The 19,333-nt window shown below is 38.9% G+C and overlaps 20 non-coding genes across 20 annotated transcripts; all 20 read right to left on the reverse strand.

The window, feature by feature from the left end:
* Positions 1-1,890: 1,890 nt before the first annotated feature.
* On the reverse strand, positions 1,891-1,973 carry Trnal-uaa (transfer RNA leucine (anticodon UAA)). Its single transcript has one exon. It is a non-coding gene; the product is annotated as a tRNA-Leu (tRNA).
* A 2,211-nt stretch (positions 1,974-4,184) lies between these two features.
* On the reverse strand, positions 4,185-4,266 carry Trnal-uaa (transfer RNA leucine (anticodon UAA)). Its single transcript has one exon. It is a non-coding gene; the product is annotated as a tRNA-Leu (tRNA).
* A 1,276-nt stretch (positions 4,267-5,542) lies between these two features.
* On the reverse strand, positions 5,543-5,625 carry Trnal-uaa (transfer RNA leucine (anticodon UAA)). Its single transcript has one exon. It is a non-coding gene; the product is annotated as a tRNA-Leu (tRNA).
* An 873-nt stretch (positions 5,626-6,498) lies between these two features.
* Positions 6,499-6,580, reverse strand: Trnal-uaa (transfer RNA leucine (anticodon UAA)). The gene has a single exon. It is a non-coding gene; the product is annotated as a tRNA-Leu (tRNA).
* A 371-nt stretch (positions 6,581-6,951) lies between these two features.
* Trnal-uaa (transfer RNA leucine (anticodon UAA)) lies at positions 6,952-7,034 on the reverse strand. The gene has a single exon. It is a non-coding gene; the product is annotated as a tRNA-Leu (tRNA).
* A 369-nt stretch (positions 7,035-7,403) lies between these two features.
* Positions 7,404-7,486, reverse strand: Trnal-uaa (transfer RNA leucine (anticodon UAA)). Its single transcript has one exon. It is a non-coding gene; the product is annotated as a tRNA-Leu (tRNA).
* An 884-nt stretch (positions 7,487-8,370) lies between these two features.
* Positions 8,371-8,453, reverse strand: Trnal-uaa (transfer RNA leucine (anticodon UAA)). The gene has a single exon. It is a non-coding gene; the product is annotated as a tRNA-Leu (tRNA).
* A 369-nt stretch (positions 8,454-8,822) lies between these two features.
* Positions 8,823-8,905, reverse strand: Trnal-uaa (transfer RNA leucine (anticodon UAA)). Its single transcript has one exon. It is a non-coding gene; the product is annotated as a tRNA-Leu (tRNA).
* Positions 8,906-9,276: 371 nt separating this feature from the next.
* Trnal-uaa (transfer RNA leucine (anticodon UAA)) lies at positions 9,277-9,358 on the reverse strand. Its single transcript has one exon. It is a non-coding gene; the product is annotated as a tRNA-Leu (tRNA).
* Positions 9,359-9,729: 371 nt separating this feature from the next.
* Positions 9,730-9,812, reverse strand: Trnal-uaa (transfer RNA leucine (anticodon UAA)). The gene has a single exon. It is a non-coding gene; the product is annotated as a tRNA-Leu (tRNA).
* A 369-nt stretch (positions 9,813-10,181) lies between these two features.
* On the reverse strand, positions 10,182-10,264 carry Trnal-uaa (transfer RNA leucine (anticodon UAA)). The gene has a single exon. It is a non-coding gene; the product is annotated as a tRNA-Leu (tRNA).
* A 969-nt stretch (positions 10,265-11,233) lies between these two features.
* Trnal-uaa (transfer RNA leucine (anticodon UAA)) lies at positions 11,234-11,316 on the reverse strand. The gene has a single exon. It is a non-coding gene; the product is annotated as a tRNA-Leu (tRNA).
* An 824-nt stretch (positions 11,317-12,140) lies between these two features.
* Positions 12,141-12,223, reverse strand: Trnal-uaa (transfer RNA leucine (anticodon UAA)). The gene has a single exon. It is a non-coding gene; the product is annotated as a tRNA-Leu (tRNA).
* Positions 12,224-12,593: 370 nt separating this feature from the next.
* Positions 12,594-12,676, reverse strand: Trnal-uaa (transfer RNA leucine (anticodon UAA)). The gene has a single exon. It is a non-coding gene; the product is annotated as a tRNA-Leu (tRNA).
* Positions 12,677-13,550: 874 nt separating this feature from the next.
* Positions 13,551-13,633, reverse strand: Trnal-uaa (transfer RNA leucine (anticodon UAA)). Its single transcript has one exon. It is a non-coding gene; the product is annotated as a tRNA-Leu (tRNA).
* Positions 13,634-14,796: 1,163 nt separating this feature from the next.
* Positions 14,797-14,879, reverse strand: Trnal-uaa (transfer RNA leucine (anticodon UAA)). Its single transcript has one exon. It is a non-coding gene; the product is annotated as a tRNA-Leu (tRNA).
* A 1,281-nt stretch (positions 14,880-16,160) lies between these two features.
* Positions 16,161-16,243, reverse strand: Trnal-uaa (transfer RNA leucine (anticodon UAA)). Its single transcript has one exon. It is a non-coding gene; the product is annotated as a tRNA-Leu (tRNA).
* A 370-nt stretch (positions 16,244-16,613) lies between these two features.
* Positions 16,614-16,696, reverse strand: Trnal-uaa (transfer RNA leucine (anticodon UAA)). Its single transcript has one exon. It is a non-coding gene; the product is annotated as a tRNA-Leu (tRNA).
* Positions 16,697-17,570: 874 nt separating this feature from the next.
* Trnal-uaa (transfer RNA leucine (anticodon UAA)) lies at positions 17,571-17,653 on the reverse strand. Its single transcript has one exon. It is a non-coding gene; the product is annotated as a tRNA-Leu (tRNA).
* A 1,163-nt stretch (positions 17,654-18,816) lies between these two features.
* Positions 18,817-18,899, reverse strand: Trnal-uaa (transfer RNA leucine (anticodon UAA)). Its single transcript has one exon. It is a non-coding gene; the product is annotated as a tRNA-Leu (tRNA).
* Between the last annotated feature and the right edge of the window lie 434 nt (positions 18,900-19,333).

Genomic DNA, 19,333 nt, shown 5'->3' on the forward strand with positions numbered 1-19,333 from the left:
ACGGCTGGTAGAACTATTGCGGCTATTCTATTTCGCCATGTGGGATAATTCAACACAACGTGTCATGTTGACGCACTTCCACGGCAAAACCCTCCTAGCATCCTTCAATCTTCTTATCACACAGGTTAGCCTAGCTAATACCAGAGGTGGGGTTCGAACCCATACGGACAATAGTCCATTGGAACTTAAGTCCAACGCCTTAACCACTCGGTCACCCTGGTTGAAATTTCAGGTTACCAAGGTTACTTGAACTTGGAGAAAGTACTGGCAATGAGCCTTAATATTCTAAATCGTGTAAGAGCTATAACATCTGTCGATCTTCTTATTTCTTAAATAATTTGCCGTTTAGATAATTCAACAAATTGACTGGAACTGCAAAAAAAGTATGGTAATACTTGGGATTTTAAGTTTGAAAATTTGAGATATGGAAGGAATAATTGCGCATTGTGAAAGAACGGCTGGTACAACTATTGCAGCTATTCTACTCTCCAAGTTCGATACTTTGCCACAACGAGTCATGGCAAACACACTTCCACGTTTGAATTCTCCACGCATCCTTCAATCATCTTATCAAAAACGTTAACCTTGCTAATAACAGAGGTGGTGTTCGAACCCACTCGGACAAGCGTCCATTGGAACTTAAGTCCAACACCTTATCCACTCGGCCACCATGGTTGAATATTCAGGTTAATAAGGTTACTTAAACTTGGAAAAAGTACTGGCAATGAACCTTAGTATTCCAAATCGTGTAAGAGCATTGACATCTGTCGACCTTCTTATCTCTTTAATAATTTGCCGCTTTCATAATTCAACAAATTGGGACTTCGAAAATGAAATTTTGAGATACGGAAGGAATAATTGCGTATCGTGAAGTAACGGCTGGTAGAATTATTGGGGCTATTCTATTTTGCCCTGTGGGATAATTCAACACAACGTATCATGTTAACACATTTCCACAGGTAAAACTCTCCAAGCATCCCTCAATCTTCTTATCACACAGGTTAGCCTAGCTAATACCAGAGGTGGGGTTCGAACCCATACGGACAATAGTCCATTGGAACTTAAGTCCAACGCCTTAACCACTCGGTCACACTGGTTGAAATTTCAGGTTACCAAGGTTACTTGAACTTGGAGAAAGTACTGGCAATGAGCCTTAATATTCTAAATCGTGTAAGAGCTATAACATCTGTCGATCTTCTTATTTCTTAAATAATTTGCCGTTTTGATAATTCAACAAATTGACTGGAACTGCAAAAAAAGTATGGTAATACTTTGGATTTTGAGTTTGAAAATTTGAGATATGGAAGGAATAATTGCGCATTGTGAAAGAACGGCTGGTACAACTATTGCAGCTATTCTACTCTCCAAGTTCGATACTTTGCCACAACGAGTCATGGCAAACACACTTCCACGTTTGAATTCTCCAAGCATCCTTCAATCATCTTAACAAAAACGTTAACCTTGCTTATAACAGAGGTAGTGTTCGAACCCACTCGGACAAGCGTCCATTGGAACTTAAGTCCAACACCTTATCCAGTCGGCCACCATGGTTGAATATTCAGGTTAATAAGGTTACTTAAACTTGGAAAAAGTACTGGCAATGAATCTTAGTATTCCAAATTGTGTAAGAGCATTGACATCTGTCGACCTTCTTATCTCTTTAATAATTTGCCGCTTTCATAGTTCAACAAATTGGGACTTCGAATTTGAAATTTTGAGATACGAAAGGAATAATTGCGTATCGTGAAGTAACGGCTGGTAGAATTATTGGGGCTATTCTATTTTGCCCTGCGGGATAATTCAACACAACGTATCATGTTAACACATTTCCACGGGTAAAACTCTCCAAGCATCCCTCAATCTTCTTATCACACAGGTTAGCCTAGCTAATACCAGAGGTGGGGTTCGAACCCACGCGGACAATCGTCCATTGGAACTTAAGTCCAACGCCTTAACCACTCGGCCACCCTGGTTGAACATTCAGGTTAATAAGGTTACTTGAATTTGGAAAGGGTGCGGGAAATGAACCTTAGTATTCTAAATCGACCAAGAGCATTACCATTTGACGAACTTCAGATTTTTTAATAATTTTCTATTTTGATAGCTCAACAAAATGAATGGAGCAGCAAAAAATGATGGTCATATTTGGGATTTTTTGTTCGAATGTTTAAGATATGGCAGGCATTATTGCGCATCGTAAAGTAACGGCTGTTAGAACTATTGGGGCTATTCTATTTCGCCATGTGGGATAATTCAACACAACGTGTCATGTTAACGAATTTCCACGGCAAAACCCTCCAAGCATCCCTCAATCTTCTTATCACACAGGTCAGCCTAGCTAATACCAGAGGTGGGGTTCGAACCCATACGGACAATGGTCCACTGGAACTTAAGTCCAACGCCTTAACCACTCGGCCACCCTAGTTGAATATTCAGGTTAATAAGGTTACTTGAATTTGGAAAGGGTACGGGAAATGAACCTTAGTATTCTAAATCGCGCAAGAGCATTACCATTTGACGACCTTCAGACTTTTCAATAATTTGCCGTGTTGACAACTCAACAAAATTAATGGAACTGTAAGATGGGATGGTAATATCTGGGATTTTGAGCTTGAAAGTTTCAGATATGGAAGGCATAATTGTGCATCGTGAAATAACGGCTTTTATTATTTATTATTTCATTTATTTAAAGATGGTTTTACATAGTAAATGGTAAATACTAATTTACACCAACAAAGTAAAAAATAAATAAACAAAAAACACAAAGATGTGCCAAGCATTAAAAATAAGAGACAAGAATAGCCGACTTATGTAGCCTACATGTGCAGAGATCTGAAAGATTAAGTGAGATGAGTTCCTTTTTAAAACTCTTGATGGAGAGAGAACTCTTCACTCTGTCAGGCAAAGAGTTCCATAACAAACAACTTCGAAACAAAAAAGATCTAGTACCAAAGCGTGTTGAACTTGTGGATGGTAAAAGTAGACTATTTTTGCTGCGCAAATTGTAACTGATACGTCTTATAGCGTAAAAAGACTGCATAAATGACGGATTTTCGTCTGTTAATGTTTTACAAATCTCTACGCAGATTATACGTAAATGCAGTTCGTGAATTTGCACACAGTTACAATTTACCAACAAGTCCTGATAACTGGAATGATAGTCTTTTGTTACAGCTCTCAATGCACGTTTGTGTGTTATACTGCACATCACTGCAATACATCCATATAATTGGACAATAGGTAAATATTGATAAAATATAAGAATTTAGCAATAACTTTGATTGTTCAAAACTAATGAATCGTCTTATTCTGTAAAGACATCTGACATTGCTATTTCCTTTTTTACATAGATTAGAGATGTGCTCATTAAAAGTGAGACATCTATCAATAGTAATGCCTAATAATTTTACAGATTCCGATGCGACTAGGAAGTTATTGTTTATTCTTAGCGATAAAGTATCACTGTGTGGACAACCTAAAAACATCATCTGAAACTTTGCTGGATTAGCAACCAATTGGTTGTTTTCAAACCAGGCTAATACGTTATTTAAGTCATGCTGAAGGTCAGCAATGACTTCATTTAATTGAGATCCACAAGTGTAGATTGTATTATCATCAGCAAAGTTGCAAATATCAGTTTTTCCAATAAATAATAATAAGTCATTTATAAATATATTAAACAGAAGTGGACCGAGAATAGAACCTTGTGGAACGCCGAAAACAATTGAGAGCCACTCACTAAAAGAACTGCAGATTTTGGTTCTTTGAAAACGTCCAGAGAGATAACTTATCATAAGGTAAAGACTTTTTCTATCAAAACCATAAGCAGCCAATTTTGAGATTAAAAGGCCATGATCTATGGAATCAAATGCTTTGGACAAGTCCATTAAGACAGTTCCCACCACCCCAGACTTATCTAAGCAATGATGCCATTTACCAATTAGGCGAAATAGAGCATTTTGGGTGCTTTATTTACTTCTAAAACCACATAATAATGATGAAAATATTGGTTGAAAAAAGCTAGAAATCTGCTTAAATAGAAGCCGTTCGCTTGTAGAATTAATGGTGCTATTCCATTTCGCCATGTGCGATATTTCACCGCAACGTATCATGTTAACGCATTTCCACGGTTAAATTCTCCAAGCATCCTTCAATCATCTTATCACACAGTATACCCCGGCTAATACCAGAGGTGGGGTTCGAACCCACGCGGACATTTATCCATTGGAACTTAAGTCCAACGCCTAACCACTCGGCCACCCTGGCTGAAATTTCAGGTTATTAAGGTTACTTGAAGTTGGAAAAAGTACTGGCAATGAACCTAAATATTCTAAATCGTGTAAGAGCATTGACATCTGTCGACCTTCTTATTTCTTTAATAATTTGCAGCTTTGATAATTCATTAAATTGCCTGGAACTGCAAAAAGGGATGTAATCTTTGAGATTTTGAATTTGAAATTTGGTGACATGGAATGAGTAATTGCGTATCGTGAAATAACGGCTGGTAGAATAATTGGGCTATTCTATTTCGCCATGCTCGATATTTCACCACAACGTGTCATGGCAAACTCATTTCCACGTTTAATTTCTCCAAGCATCCTTCAATCATCTGATCAAAAAAGTTAACCTAGCTAATAACAGAGGTGGGGTTCGAACCCACTCGGCCAATCGTCCATTGGAACTTAAGTCCACCGCCTTAACCACTCGGCCATCCTGGTTGATTATTCAGGTAAATAAGGTTACTTGAACTTGGAAAAAGTACTGGCAATGAACCTTAGTATTTTAAATCGCGCAAGAGCATTAACATCTGTCGATCTTCTTATTTCTTTAATAATTTGCCGATTTGATAACTCAACAAATTGATTGGAACTGCAAAAAAGTATGGTAATATTTGGGACTTTGAATTTGAAAATTTGAGATATGGAAGGAATAATTGCGCATTGCGAAATAACGGCTGGTACAACTATTGCAGCTGTTCTACCTCTACAAGTTTGATACTTCGCAACAACGTGTCATGGCAAACACATTTCCACGTTTAAATTCTACAAGCATCCTTCAATCATCTTATCAAAAACGTTAACTTAGCTAACAACAGAGATGGGGTTCGAACCCACTCGGAGAAACGTTCATTGCAGCTTAAGTCCAACGCCTTCACCACTCGGCCACCCTTGTTGAATATTCAGGTTAATTAGGTTACTTGAATTTAAAAAGGGTACGGGAAATGAACCTTAGTATTCTAAATCGCCCAAGAGCATTACCATTTGACGAATTTCAGATTTTTTAATAATTTTCCACTTTGATAGCTCAACAAAATGAATGGAGCTCCAAAAAGTGATAGCAATATTTGGGATTTTGAGTATGAAATTTTGAGATATGGAAGGCATAATTGCGCATCGTGAAATAACGGCTTGTAGAATTATTGGTGCTATTTCATTTCGCCATGTGCGATACTTCACCACAACGTATCATTTTAACCCATCTCCACGGTTAAAACTCTCCAAGCATCCCTCAATCTTCTTATCACACAGGTTAGCGCAGCTAATACCAGAGGTGAGGTTCGAACCCACGCGGACAATCGTCCATTGGAACTTAAGTCCAACGCCTTAACCACTCGGCCACCCTGGTTGAAATTTCCGGTTAATAAGAATACTTTAACTTGGAAAAAGTACTGGCAATGCACCTTAGTATTTTAAATCGCGCAAGAGCATTACAATTTGACGACCTTCAGACTTTTCAATAATTTGCCGTTTTGATAACTCAACAAAATTAATGGGACTGCAAGATGGGATGGTAATATCTGGGATTTTGATCTTGAAAGTTTGAGATATAGAAGGCATAATTGCGCATCGTGAAATAACGGCTTGTAGAATTATTGGTGCTATTCCATTTCGCCATGTGCGATATTTCACCGCAACGTATCATGTTAACGCAATTCCACGGTTAAAACTCTCCAAGCATCCCTCAATCTTCTTATCACCACCATTTCCACGTTTAAATTCTCCAAGCATCCTTCAATCATCTTATCAAAAACGTTAACCTAGCTAATAACAAAGATGGGGTTCGAACCCACTCCGAGAAACGATCATTGGAGCTTAAGTCCAACGCCATAACCACTCGGCCACCCTTGTTGAATATTCAGGTTATTAAGATTACTTGAATTTGGATAGGGTACAGGAAATGAACCTTAGTATTCTAAATCGCCTAAGAGCATTACCATTTGACGACCTTCAGATTTTTCAATAATTTTTCATTTTGATAGCTCAACAAAATGAATGGGGCTGCAAAAAGGGATGGTAATATTTGGGATTTTGAGTTTGAAAATTTGAGATATGGAAGAAATAATTGCGCATTGTGAAATAACGGCTGGTACAACTATTGCAGCTATTCTACCTCTCCAAGTTCGATACTTCACCACAACGTGTCATGGCAAACACATTTCCACGTTTAAATTCTCCAAGCATCCTTCAATCATCTTATCACCCAGATAAACCTATCTAATACCAGAGGTGGGGTTCGAACCCACGCGGACAATCGTCCATTGGAACTTAAGTCCAACGCCTAACCACTCGCCCACCCTGGCTGAAATTTCAGGTTATTAAGGTTACTTGAACTTGGAAAAAGTACTGGCAATGAACCTAAATATTCTAAATCGTGTAAGAGCATTGACATCTGTCGACCTTCTTATTTCTTTAATAATTTGCCGTTTTGATAATTTACCAAATTGACTGGAACTGCAAAATAGTATGGTAATATTTGGGATTTTGAGTTTGAAAATTTAAGATATGGAAGGAATAATTGCGCATTGTGAAATAACGGCTGGTACAACTATTGCAGCTGTTCTATTTCTCCAGGTTCGATACTTCGCCACAACGTGTCATGGCAAACACATTTCCACGTTTAAATTCTCCAAGCATCCTTCAATCATCTTATCACCCAGATAAACCTAGCTAATACCAGAGGTGGGGTTCGAACCCACGCGGAAAATCGTCCATTGGAACTTAAGTCCAACGCCTTAGCCACTCGGCCACCCTGGTTGAAATTTCAGGTTACCAAGGTTACTTGAACTTGGAAAACGTACTGGCAATGAACCTTAGTATTCTAAATCGCGTAAGACCACTACCATTTGACGACCTTCAGATTATCAATAATTTGCCCTCTTGATAACTCAACAAAATGAATGGAACTGCAAAATGGGATGTTAATACTTGGGATTTTGAGTTTAAAAGTTTCAGATACGGAAGGCATTATTGCGTATCGTGAAGTAACGGCTGGTAGAATTATTGGGGCTATTCTATTTTGCCCTGTGGGATAATTCAACACAACGTATCATGTTAACACATTTCCACGGTTAAAACTCTCCAAGCATCCCTCAGTCTTCTTATCACACAGGTTAGCGTAGCTAATACCAGAGGTGGGGTTCGAACCCACGCGGACAATCATCCATTGGAACTTAAGTCCAACGCCTTAACCACTCGGCCACCCTGGTTGAAATTTCCGGTTAAAAAGATTACTTGAACTTGGAAAAAGTACTGGCAATGAACCTTAGTATTCTAAATCGCCTAAGAGCATTACCGTTTCACGACCTTCAGATTTTTCAATAAATTTTCTATTTTGATAGCTCAACAAAATGAATGGGGCTGCAAAAAGGGATGGTAATAATTGGGATTTTGAGTTTGAAAATTTGAGATATGGAAGGAATAATTGCGCATTGTGAAATAACGGCTGGTACAACTATTGCAGCTGTTCTATTTCTCCATGTTTGATACTTCGCCACAACGTGTCATGGCAAATACATTTCCACGTTTAAATTCTCCAAGCATCCTTCAATCACCTTATCACCCAGATAAACCTATCTAATACCAGAGGTGGGGTTCGAACCCACGCGGACAATCGTCCATTCTTTTCTTTCTTTTCTTTTCAATTTATTTAAAGTCGATTATTCACATATTTATATCCATTGGAATTTAAGTCCAACGCCTAACCACTCGCCCACCCTGGCTGAAATTTCAGGTTATTAAGGTTACTTGAACTTGGAAAAAGTACTGGCAATGAACCTAAATATTCTAAATCGTGTAAGAGCATTGACATCTGTCGACCTTCTTATTTCTTTAATAATTTACCGTTTTGATAATTTACCAAATTGACTGGAACTGCAAAATAGTATGGTAATATTTGGGATTTTGAGTTTGAAAATTTGAGATATGGAAGGAATAATTGCACATTGTGAAATAACGGCTGGTACAACTATTGCAGCTGTTCTATTTCTCCAGGTTTGATACTTCGCCACAACGTGTCATGGCAAACACATTTCCACGTTTAAATTCTCCAAGCATCCTTTAATCATCTTATCACCCAGATAAACCTAGCTAAAACCAGAGGTGGGGTTCGAACCCACGCGGACAATCGTCCATTGGAACTTAAGTCCAACGCCTTAGCCACTCGGCCACCCTGGTTGAACTTTCAGGTTACCAAGGTTACTTGAACTTGGAAAACGTACTGGCAATGAACCTTAGTATTCTAAATCGCGCAAGACCACTACCATTTGACGACCTTCAGATTATCAATAATTTGCCCTCTTGATAACTCAACAAAATGAATGGAACTGCAAAATGGGATGGTAATACTTGGGATTTTGAGTTTAAAAGTTTCAGATATGGAAGGCATTATTGCGCATCGTGAAGTAACGGCTGGTAGAATTATTGGGGCTATTCTATTTTGCCCTGTGGGATAATTCAACACAACGTATCATGTTAACACATTTCCACTGTCAAAACTCTCCAAGCATCCCTCAATCTTCTTATCACACAGGTTAGCGTAGCTAATACCAGAGGTGGGGTTCGAACACACGCGGACAATCGTCCATTGGAACTTAAGTCCAACGCCTTAACCACTCGGCCACCCTGGTTGAAATTTCCGGTTAAAAAGATTACTTGAACTTGGAAAAAGTACTGGCAATGAACCTTAGTATTCTAAATCGCCTAAGAGCATTACCATTTCACCACCTTCAGATTTTTCAATAAATTTTCTATTTTGATAGCTCAACAAAATGAATGGGGCTGCAAAAAGGGATGGTAATATTTGGGATTTTGAGTTTGAAAATTTGAGATATGGAAGAAATAATTGCGCATTGTGAAATAACGGCTGGTACAACTATTGCAGCTATTCTACCTCTCCAAGTTCGATACTTCACCACAACGTGTCATGGCAAACACATTTCCACGTTTAAATTCTCCAAGCATCCTTCAATCATCTTATCACCCAGATAAACCTATCTAATACCAGAGGTGGGGTTCGAACCCACGCGGACAATCGTCCATTGGAACTTAAGTCCAACGCCTAACCACTCGCCCACCCTGGCTGAAATTTCAGGTTATTAAGGTTACTTGAACTTGGAAAAAGTACTGGCAATGAACCTAAATATTCTAAATCGTGTAAGAGCATTGACATCTGTCGACCTTCTTATTTCTTTAATAATTTGCCGTTTTGATAATTTACCAAATTGACTGGAACTGCAAAATAGTATGGTAATATTTGGGATTTTGAGTTTGAAAATTTAAGATATGGAAGGAATAATTGCGCATTGTGAAATAACGGCTGGTACAACTATTGCAGCTGTTCTATTTCTCCAGGTTCGATACTTCGCCACAACGTGTCATGGCAAACACATTTCCACGTTTAAATTCTCCAAGCATCCTTCAATCATCTTATCACCCAGATAAACCTAGCTAATACCAGAGGTGGGGTTCGAACCCACGCGGACAATCGTCCATTGGAACTTAAGTCCAACGCCTTAGCCACTTGGCCACCCTGGTTGAAATTTCAGGTTACCAAGGTTACTTGAACTTGGAAAACGTACTGGCAATGAACCTTAGTATTCTAAATCGCGTAAGACCACTACCATTTGACGACTTTCAGATTATCAATAATTTGCCCTCTTGATAACTCAACAAAATGAATGGAACTGCAAAATGGGATGTTAATACTTGGGATTTTGAGTTTAAAAGTTTCAGATACGGAAGGCATTATTGGGTATCGTGAAGTAACGGCTGGTAGAATTATTGGGGCTATTCTATTTTGCCCTGTGGGATAATTCAACACAACGTATCATGTTAACACATTTCCACGGTTAAAACTCTCCAAGCATCCCTCAATCTTCTTATCACACAGGTTAGCGTAGCTAATACCAGAGGTGGGGTTCGAACCCACGCGGACAATCATCCATTGGAACTTAAGTCCAACGCCTTAACCACTCGGCCACCCTGGTTGAAATTTCCGGTTAAAAAGATTACTTGAACTTGGAAAAAGTACTGGCAATGAACCTTAGTATTCTAAATCGCCTAAGAGCATTACCGTTTCACGACCTTCAGATTTTTCAATAAATTTTCTATTTTGGTAGCTCAACAAAATGAATGGGGCTGCAAAAAGGGATGGTAATATTTGGGATTTTGAGTTTGAAAATTTGAGATATGGAAGAAATAATTGCGCATTGTGAAATAACGGCTGGTACAACTATTGCAGCTATTCTACCTCTCCAAGTTGGATACTTCGCCACAACGTGTCATGGCAAACACATTTCCACGTTTAAATTCTCCAAGCATCCTTCAATCATCTTATCACACAGTTCAACCCAGCTAATACCAGAGGAGGGGTTCGAACCCACGCGGACAATTGGAATCCATTGGAACTTAAGTCCAACGCCTAACCACTCGCCCACCCTGACTGAAATTTCAGGTTATTAAGGTTACTTGAACTTGGAAAAAGTACTGGCAATGAACCTAAATATTCTAAATCGTGTAAGAGCATTGACATCTGTGGACCTTCTTATATCTTTAATAATTTGCCGTTTTGATAATTTACCAAATTGACTGGAACTGCAAAAAAGTATGGTAATATTTGGGATTTTGAGTTTGAAAATTTGAGATATGGAAGGAATAATTGCGCATTGTGAAATAACGGCTGGTACAACTATTGCAGCTGTTCTATTTCTCCAGGTTCGATATTTCGCCACAACGTGTCATGGCAAACACATTTCCACGTTTAAATTCTCCAAGCATCCTTCAATCATCTTATCACCCAGATCGTATCGTGAAGTAACGGCTGGTAGAATTATTGGGGCTATTCTATTTTGCCCTGTGGGATAATTCAACACAACGTATCATGTTAACACATTTCCACGGTTAAAAACTCTCCAAGCATCCCTCAATCTTCTTATCACAGAAGTTAGCCTAGCTAATATCAGAGGTGGGGTTCGAACCCACGCGGACAATCGTCCATTGGAACTTAAGTCCAACGCCTTAACCACTCGGCCACCCTGGTTGATATTTCAGGTTAATAAGGTTACTTGATCTTGGAAAAAGTACTGGCAATGAACCTTAGTTTTCTAAATCGCCTAAGAGCATTACCATTTCACGACTTTCAGATTTTTCAATAAATTTTCTATTTTGATAGCTCAACAAAACGAATGGGGCTGCAAAAAGGGATGGTAATATTTGGGATTTCGAGTTTGAAAATTTGAGATATGGAAGAAATAATTGCGCATTGTGAAATAACGGCTGGTACAACTATTGCAGCTATTCTACCTCTCCAAGTTGGATACTTCGCCACAACGTGTCATGGCAAACACATTTCCACGTTTAAATTCTTCAAGCATCCTTCAATCATCTTATCACACAGTTCAACCCAGCTAATACCAGAGGAGGGGTTCGAACCCACGCGGACAATTATTCATTGGAACTTAAGTCCAACGCCTAACCACTCGCCCACCTTGACTGAAATTTCATGTTATTAAGGTTACTTGAACTTGGAAAAAGTACTGGCAATGAACCTAAATATTCTAAATCGTGTAAGAGCATTGACATCTGTCGACCTTCTTATTTCTTTAATAATTTGCCGTTTTGATAATTTACCAAATTGACTGGAACTGCAAAAAAGTATGGTAATATTTGGGATTTTGAGTTTGAAAATTTGAGATATGGAAGGAATAATTGCGCAATGTGAAATAACGGCTGGTACAACTATTGCAGCTGTTCTATTTCTACAGGTTCGATACTTCGCCACAACGTGTCATGGCAAACACATTTCCACGTTTAAATTCTCCAAGCATCCTTCAATCATCTTATCACCCAGATAAACCTAGCTAATACCAGAGGTGGGATTTGAACCCACGCGGACAATCGTCCATTGGAACTTAAGTCCAACGCCTTAACCACGCGGCCACACTGGTTGAAATTTCAGGTTACCAAGGTAACTTGAAGTTGGAAAACGTACTAGCAATGAACCTTAGTATTCTAAATCGCGCAAGAGCACTACCATTTGACGACCTTCGGATTTTCAATAATTTGACCTCTTGATAACTCAACAAAATGAATGGAACTGCAAAATGGGATGGTAATACTTGGGAATTTGAGTTTGAAAGTTTCAGACATGGAAGGCATTATTGCGTATCGTGAAGTAACGGCTGGTAGAATTATTGGGGCTATTCTATTTTGCCCTGTGGGATAATTCAACACAACGTATCATGTTAACACATTTCCACGGTTAAAAACTCTCCAAGCATCCCTCAATCTTCTTATCACAGAAGTTAGCCTAGCTAATACCAGAGGTGGGGTTCGAACCCACGCGGACAATCGTCCATTGGAACTTAAGTCCAACGCCTTAACCACTCGGCCACCATGGTTAAAATTTCCGGTTAATAAGATTACTTGAACTTGGAAAGAGTACTGGCAATGAACCTTAGTATTTTAAATCGCGCAAGAGCATTACCATTTGACGACCTTCAGACTTTTCAATAATTTGCCGTTTTGATAACTCAACAAAATTAAAGGAACTGCAAGATGGGATGGTAATATCTGGGATTTTGAGCTTGAAAGTTTGAGTTATAGAAGCCATAATTGCGCATCGTAAAATAACGGCTTGTAGAATTATTGGTGCTATTCCATTTCGCCATGTGCATTATTTCAACGCAACGTATCATGTTAACGCAATTCCACGGTTAAAACTCTCCAAGCATCCCTCAATCTTCTTATCACCACCATTTCCACGTTTAAATTCTCCAAGCATCCTTCAATCATCCTATCAAAAACGTTAACCTAGCTAATAACAAAGATAGGGTTCGAACCCACTCGGAGAAACGATCATTGGAGCTTAAGTCAAACGCCTTAATCACTCGGCCACCCTTGTTAAATATTCAGGTTAATAAGGTTACTTGAACTTGGATAGGGTACAGGAAATGAACCTTAGTATTCTAAACCGCCTAAGAGCATTACCATTTCGCGACCTTCAGATTTTTCAATAAATTTTCTATTTTGATAGCTCAACAAAATGAATGGGGCTGCAAAAAGGGATGGTAATATTTGGGATTTAGAGTATGAAATTTTGAGATATGGAAGGCATAATTGCGCATCGTGAAATAAAGGCTTGTAGAATTATTGGTGCTATTCCATTTCGCCATGTGCGATACTTCACCACAAAGTATCATGTTAACACATTTCCACGGTTAAAACTCTCCAAGCGTCCCTCAACCTTCTTATCACACATGTTAGCCTAGCTAATACCAAAGGTGGGGTTCGAACCCACGCGGACAATCGTCCATTGGAACTTAAGTCCAACGCCTTAACCACTCGGCCACCCCGGTTGATATTTCAGGTTAATAAGGTTACTTGATCTTGGAAAAAGTACAGGCAATGAACCTTAGTATTTTAATTCGCGCAAGAGCATTAACATCTGTCGATCTTCTTATTTTTTTAATAATTTGCCGTTTTGATAATTCAACATATTGATGGGAACTGCAAAAACCTATGGTAATATTTTGGATTTTGAGTTTGAAAGTTTGAGATATGGAAGGAATAATCGCGCATTGCGAAATTACGGCTGGTACAACTATTGCAGCTATTCTACCTTTCCAAGTTCGATACTTCGCCACAACGTGTCATGGCAAACACATTTCCACGTTTAAATTCTCCAAGCATCCTTCAATTATCTTATCACACAGTTTAACCCAGCTAATACCAGAGGTGGGGTTCGAACCCACGCGGACAATTATCCATTGGAACTTAAGTCCAACGCCTAACAACTCGCCCACCCTGGCTGAAATTTCAGGTTATTAAGGTTACTTGAACTTGGAAAAAGTACTGGCAATGAACCTAAATATTCTAAATCGTGTAAGAGCATTGACATCTGTCGACCTTCTTATTTCTTTAATAATTTGCAGCTTTGATAATTCATTAAATTGCCTGGAACTGCAAAAAGGGATGTAATCTTTGAGATTTTGAATTTGAAATTTGGTGACATGGAATGAGTAATTGCGCATCGTGAAATAACGGCTGGTAGAATAATTGGGCTATTTTAGCTCTCCAAGTTCGAACCCACGCGGACAATCGTCCATTGGAACTTAAGTCCAACGCCTTAACCACTCGGCCACCCTGGTTGATATTTCAGGTTAATAAGGTTACTTGATCTTGGAAAAAGTACTGGCAATGAACCTTAGTATTTTAAATCGCGCAAGAGCATTAACTCCTGTCGATCTTCTTATTTCTTTAATAATTTGCCGTTTTGAAAATTCAACAAATTGACTGGAACTGCAAAAAAGTATGGTAATATTTGGGATTTTGAGTTCGAAAATTTGAGATATGGAAGGAATAAATGCGCATTGTGAAATAACGGCTGGTACAACTATTGCAGCTGTTCTATTTCTCCAGGTTCAATACTTCGTCACAACGTTTTATGGCAAACACATTTCCACGTTTAAATTCTCCAAGCATCCTTCAATCATCTTATCACCCAGATAAACCTAGCTAATACCAGAGGTGGGGTTCGAACCCAAGCGGACAATCGTCCATTGGAACTTAAGTCCAACGCCTTAACCACTCGGCCACCCTGGTTGAAATTTCAGGTTACCAAGGTAACTTGAAGTTGGAAAACGTACTGGCAATGAACCTTAGTATTTTAAATCGCGCAAGAGCATTAACATCTGTCGATCTTCTTATTTTTTTAATAATTTGCCGTTTTGATAATTCAACATATTGACGGGAACTGTAAAAAACTATGGTAATTTTTGGGATTTTGAGTTTGAAAATTTGAGATATGGAAGGAATAATTGCGCATTGCGAAATAACGGCTGGTACAACTATTGCAGCTATTCTGCCTCTCCAAGTTCGATACTTCGCCACAACGAGTCATGGCAAACACATTTCCACGTTTAAATTTTTCAAGCATCCTTCAATCATCTTATCAAGAACGTTAACCTAGCTAATACCAGAGGGGGGGGGGGTTCGAACCCACTCGGACAAACGTCCATTGGAGCTTAAGTCCAACGCCTTAACGACTCGGCCACTCTGGTTGAAATTTCAGGTTAATAAGGTTACTTGAGTTTGGATAGGGTACAGGAAATGAACCTTAGTATTTAAAATCGCTCAAGAACATACCATTTGACAACCTTCAGATTGTTCAATAAATTTTCTATTTTGATAGCTCAACAAAATGAATGGGGCTGCAAAAAGGGATGGTAATATTTGGGATTTCGAGTTTGAAAATTTGAGATATGGAAGAAATAGTTGCGCATTGTGAAATAACGGCTGGTACAACTATTGCAGCTATTCTACCTCTCCAAGTTGGATACTTCGCCACAACGTGTCATGGCAAACACATTTCCACGTTTAAATTCTTCAAGCATCCTTCAATCATCTTATCACACAGTTCAACCCAGCTAATACCAGAGGAGGGGTTCGAACCCACGCGGACAATTATTCATTGGAACTTAAGTCCAACGCCTAACCACTCGCCCACCTTGACTGAAATTTCATGTTATTAAGGTTACTTGAACTTGGAAAAAGTACTGGCAATGAACCTAAATATTCTAAATCGTGTAAGAGCATTGACATCTGTCGACCTTCTTATTTCTTTAATAATTTGCCGTTTTGATAATTTACCAAATTGACTGGAACTGCAAAAAAGTATGGTAATATTTGGGATTTTGAGTTTGAAAATTTGAGATATGGAAGGAATAATTGCGCAATGTGAAATAACGGCTGGTACAACTATTGCAGCTGTTCTATTTCTACAGGTTCGATACTTCGCCACAACGTGTCATGGCAAACACATTTCCACGTTTAAATTCTCCAAGCATCCTTCAATCATCTTATCACCCAGATAAACCTAGCTAATACCAGAGGTGGGATTTGAACCCACGCGGACAATCGTCCATTGGAACTTAAGTCCAACGCCTTAACCACTCGGCCACACTGGTTGAAACTTCAGGTTACCAAGGTAACTTGAAGTTGGAAAACGTACTAGCAATGAACCTTAGTATTCTAAATCGCGCAAGAGCACTACCATTTGACGACCTTCGGATTTTCAATAATTTGACCTCTTGATAACTCAACAAAATGAATGGAACTGCAAAATGGAATGGTAATACTTGGGAATTTGAGTTTGAAAGTTTTAGACATGGAAGGCATTATTGCGTATCGTGAAGTAACGGCTGGTAGAATTATTGGGGCTATTCTATTTTGCCCTGTGGGATAATTCAACACAACGTATCATGTTAACACATTTCCACGGTTAAAAACTCTCCAAGCATCCCTCAATCTTCTTATCACAGAAGTTAGCCTAGCTAATACCAGAGGTGGGGTTCGAACCCACGCGGACAATCGTCCATTGGAACTTAAGTCCAACGCCTTAACCACTCGGCCACCATGGTTAAAATTTCCTGTTAATAAGATTACTTGAACTTGGAAAGAGTACTGGCAATGAACCTTAGTATTTTAAATCGCGCAAGAGCATTACCATTTGACGACCTTCAGACTTTTCAATAATTTGCCGTTTTGATAACTCAACAAAATTAAAGGAACTGCAAGATGGGATGGTAATATCTGGGATTTTGAGCTTGAAAGTTTGAGATATAGAAGCCATAATTGCGCATCGTAAAATAACGGCTTGTAGAATTATTGGTGCTATTCCATTTCGCCATGTGCATTATTTCAACGCAACGTATCATGTTAACGCAATTCCACGGTTAAAACTCTCCAAGCATCCCTCAATCTTCTTATCACCACCATTTCCACGTTTAAATTCTCCAAGCATCCTTCAATCATCCTATCAAAAACGTTAACCTAGCTAATAACAAAGATAGGGTTCGAACCCACTCGGAGAAACGATCATTGGAGCTTAAGTCAAACGCCTTAATCACTCGGCCACCCTTGTTGAATATTCAGGTTAATAAGGTTACTTGAACTTGGATAGGGTACAGGAAATGAACCTTAGTATTCTAAATCGCCTAAGAGCATTACCATTTCGCGACCTTCAGATTTTTCAATAAATTTTCTATTTTGATAGCTCAACAAAATGAATGGGGCTGCAAAAAGGGATGGTAATATTTGGGATTTAGAGTATGAAATTTTGAGATATGGAAGGCATAATTGCGCATCGTGAAATAAAGGCTTGTAGAATTATTGGTGCTATTCCATTTCGCCATGTGCGATACTTCACCACAACGTATCATGTTAACACATTTCCACGGTTAAAACTCTCCAAGCGTCCCTCAACATTCTTATCACACATGTTAGCCTAGCTAATACCAGAGGTGGGGTTCGAACCCACGCGGACAATCGTCCATTGGAACTTAAGTCCAACGCCTTAACCACTCGGCCACCCCGGTTGATATTTCAGGTTAATAAGGTTACTTGATCTTGGAAAAAGTACTGGCAATGAACCTTAGTATTTTAAATCGCGCAAGAGCATTAACATCTGTCGATCTTCTTATTTTTTTAATAATTTGCCGTTTTGATAATTCAACATATTGATGGGAACTGCAAAAAACTATGGTAATTATTTGGATTTTGAGTTTGAAAGTTTGAGATATGGAAGGAATAATCGCGCATTGCGAAATTACGGCTGGTACAACAATTGCAGCTATTCTACCTCTCCAAGTTCGATACTTCCCCACAACGTGTCATGGCAAACACATTTCCACGTTTAAATTCTCCAAGCATCCTTCAATTATCTTATCACACAGTTTAACCCAGCTAATACCAGAGGTGGGGTTCGAACCCACGCGGACAATTATCCATTGGAACTTAAGTCCAACGCCTAACAACTCGCCCACCCTGGCTGAAATTTCAGGTTATTAAGGTTACTTGAACTTGGAAAAAGTACTGGCAATGAACCTAAATATTCTAAATCGTGTAAGAGCATTGACATCTGTCGACCTTCTTATTTCTTTAATAATTTGCAGCTTTGATAATTCATTAAATTGCCTGGAACTGCAAAAAGGGATGTAATCTTTGAGATTTTGAATTTGAAATTTGGTGACATGGAATGAGTAATTGCGCATCGTGAAATAACGGCTGGTAGAATAATTGGGCTATTCTAGCTCTCCAAGTTCGAACCCACGCGGACAATCGTCCATTGGAACTTAAGTCCAACGCCTTAACCACTCGGCCACCCTGGTTGATATTTCAGGTTAATAAGGTTACTTGATCTTGGAAAAAGTACTGGCAATGAACCTTAGTATTTTAAATCGCGCAAGAGCATTAACTCCTGTCGATCTTCTTATTTCTTTAATAATTTGCCGTTTTGAAAATTCAACAAATTGACTGGAACTGCAAAAAAGTATGGTAATATTTGGGATTTTGAGTTCGAAAATTTGAGATATGGAAGGAATAAATGCGCATTGTGAAATAACGGCTGGTACAACTATTGCAGCTGTTCTATTTCTCCAGGTTCAATACTTCGCCACAAAGTTTTATGGCAAACACATTTCCACGTTTAAATTCTCCAAGCATCCTTCAATCATCTTATCACCCAGATAAACCTAGCTAATACCAGAGGTGGGGTTCGAACCCAGGCGGACAATCGTCCATTGGAACTTAAGTCCAACGCCTTAACCACTCGGCCACCCTGGTTGAAATTTCAGGTTACCAAGGTAACTTGAAGTTGGAAAACGTACTGGCAATGAACCTTAGTATTTTAAATCGCGCAAGAGCATTAACATCTGTCGATCTTCTTATTTTTTTAATAATTTGCCGTTTTGATAATTCAACATACTGACGGGAACTGTAAAAAACTATGGTAATTTTTGGGATTTTGAGTTTGAAAATTTGAGATATGGAAGGAATAATTGCGCATTGCGAAATAACGGCTGGTACAACTATTGCAGCTATTCTGCCTCTCCAAGTTCGATACTTCGCCACAACGAGTCATGGCAAACACATTTCCACGTTTAAATTTTTCAAGCATCCTTCAATCATCTTATCAAGAACGTTAACCTAGCTAATACCAGAGGGGGGGGGGGTTCGAACACACTCGGACAAACGTCCATTGGAGCTTAAGTCCAACG

Source organism: Hydractinia symbiolongicarpus, chromosome 2 (assembly GCF_029227915.1).
Source record: "Hydractinia symbiolongicarpus strain clone_291-10 chromosome 2, HSymV2.1, whole genome shotgun sequence".
Classification (NCBI taxonomy): Eukaryota; Metazoa; Cnidaria; class Hydrozoa; order Anthoathecata; family Hydractiniidae; genus Hydractinia; species Hydractinia symbiolongicarpus.